The following is a 2,829-nucleotide window of genomic DNA, read 5'->3' on the forward strand; positions in this document are numbered from 1 at the left end:
AAATAATAAACATGATCTATGAGTTTATGGCATATATAAAAGTAAGATTTATAATAATAGCAAAAGGTGGGAGGAACGAAGAAAACTCCTATAAGGTCAGTATATATGCATAAAAGGGTATAATATTACTTCTGGTACAGGGTACCTGGGTGGATCCATTGGTTAAGCCTCTGCCTTCAGCTCAGGTCATGATCCCAGGGTCCTGGGATCCAGTCCAGCATCGGACTCCCTGCTCAGCAGGGGGTCTGCTTCTCCCTCTGCCCCTCCTCCCCGCTTGTGCTTGTCATCTCCCTCTCTCTCTCCTTCTATCTCTCTGTCTCTCCCCCTCACACACAAAAATAAATAAATAAAATCTTTTTAAAGAAATTTTACTTCTGGCAGAGTGTGGCAAATTAAGATACATACTGTAATCCTTAGAACAGCCATTAAAATCATAAACATATCTAGCAAATCTATGAAGGGATAAAATGGAACACTAAAGAAATGCAAAAGAAGGCAAGAAAATAAAGTAAGAACAGGAAATAACAGCTGTAGCAAGCAGAGAACAAATAACAAGATATAGCCTCTTGTACAACCATGATAGTAATTACATTAATTGAAATGGTCTAAACACTGCAATTAAAAATAAGACCCATATCTATGCTCTAAAAGAAACCTACAGCAAATATACAAATACAGATAAGTTAAAAACAAAAGAATAAATAAAGGTATACTATACACATAAATTAGTAATATATAATAAACACTAATTTAAGAAAGTTGGAGTGGCTATATTAACATCAGACAAAGTAAGCCTCAAAACAAAAAATAATACAAAAACTAAATTCCTCAATTAAACATAAAATCTCTAAGGGCCCTACACTAGCATTAAGAATGGGATGAAAGAAACAATGTGTGCTGCTATCAGTTGATTTTATGTGAAGTGGTATAATATTATTTGAAGAAAAAACTGGTAAATTAAGATGCATACTGTAATATTTGTAGCAACCAATAAATAATATTAATAAGCCAAAAGAGAAGGTAAAATGGAATTTAAAAAAATAAAATAAGCCAATAAAAAATAAAAATATGGGGGAAAAGGACAGATTAGGAAATAGAAAACAAATACTGAGATGGTATAGAGTTAAATTAAACTGTGTTAAAAGGACATTGAATTTGAAAGTCAAAATATATTAATTATAAATAAGAATATTTATTTATTGTGGCTTATCCACAATAAACCCACATTAAATGTAAAGACACAGAAAGACTAAATAATAATAAAGCTGGAGTGGATATATCATTACCAATCAAACAAACCTCAGAATAAGGCATATTACTAACGCTGAAGAGAAATATTTCATAATGATAGATCAATTCCTTAATAACAATTCTAAATGTGCCTGTACTTAAAGACAGGGTTCAAAATGAGGTGAAGCATAAACTAAAATATGCCAAAAGGAAAAATGGAAAAATCCGTAATTTTAACTAGAGATTTCATAACAATTATCTTGGCAACTGATAGAACTAAATAGACAGAAAATCACTACATCTATGGAAACAGGAACAAATCAACTCAACTGACCTAATTGGCACAGACAGGGTATTAGACCCAACAGTGGTAGAATGTACATAGCTTCCACGTGCATCTGGGATCTTCCAAGATCTATCATAAGCTGGGCTATAAGTTCTAATAAATTAAATTCAATAAATTGAAAGGAATAAATTCTACTGACATTAAATGAAACATCAGGAACACAGAAATATCTGGAAAATCTCCAAAACAACACAATTTAAATTTCATGGATCAAATATGAAACACAATGAAAGTTAAAATAAAATTTTGAAAGAATTAAAATGACAATAAAAAAAGATACCACAAGTTGTGGGATTATATGTCAGCCGTGACTACAGAGTAATTGATGGCTTTAAATGCATATATTAGAAGAGAAGAAAGTTTTAAAATCAACAATTAAGCTTTTACCTTAAAAGCTAGAAAAAGAACAAACTCTATCCAACTATGTAGAAGAAGGGTCTAAAACAAATAAAAGCAGAAATCAATGAAATAGAGAAAAAGAATAAGAGCAGTGAAACTAACACGTGCTTTTTCCAAAAGTTTTAATCTAAATTGATAATTTAAAAGGATTAAAAATTTACCTTATCAATATCTGGAATAAAAGAGATGACATCACCTGACAGACATGATTAACATACACAGGGATGGGTGAATAATTTTGTAACAATAAATTCAATAACTTAGATGAAATAGAAAAATTTCTTGGAAGACTCACATAATCAAAACTAGTACAAAACAAATATAAAATCTAAATAGCCTTATATCTTTAAAACATACACATATTTTTAAGTGTTCATACACACACACACACACACACACACACACATTCAGGCCAAGATGGCTTAAATGATACATTATATCAAATATTGAATTTAAAAGTATCTATCTCATATTGAAGGAGGGGGAACATTTTTCCATGACAATTCATGAGAGCAATATTACCAAACAGAGATGTTGTAAGAAATATTTGCATAATAAATCTTTGTGAGATTAAAGTTAAACTAGGAATGCAAACTTTGTTTACTATGTGACAATATATTTCATCAGATGGACGGAATAAATAAGGCAAAAGATATCAACAATCATCCCAACAGATGCAGAAATAACATTAATTCAGGGTGCCTGGGTGGCTCAGTTAAGCGTCTGCCTTAGGCTCAGGTCATGCTCCCGGGGTCCTGGGATCAAACCGTGTGTCAGACTCTCTCCTCAGTGGGGAGCCTGCTTCTCCCTCTCCCTTTGCCACCACCCGCCCCCCCCCCCCACCGCTTGTGCTC

Source organism: Phoca vitulina, unplaced genomic scaffold (assembly GCF_004348235.1).
Source record: "Phoca vitulina isolate PV1807 unplaced genomic scaffold, GSC_HSeal_1.0 scaffold72, whole genome shotgun sequence".
Classification (NCBI taxonomy): domain Eukaryota; kingdom Metazoa; phylum Chordata; class Mammalia; order Carnivora; family Phocidae; genus Phoca; species Phoca vitulina.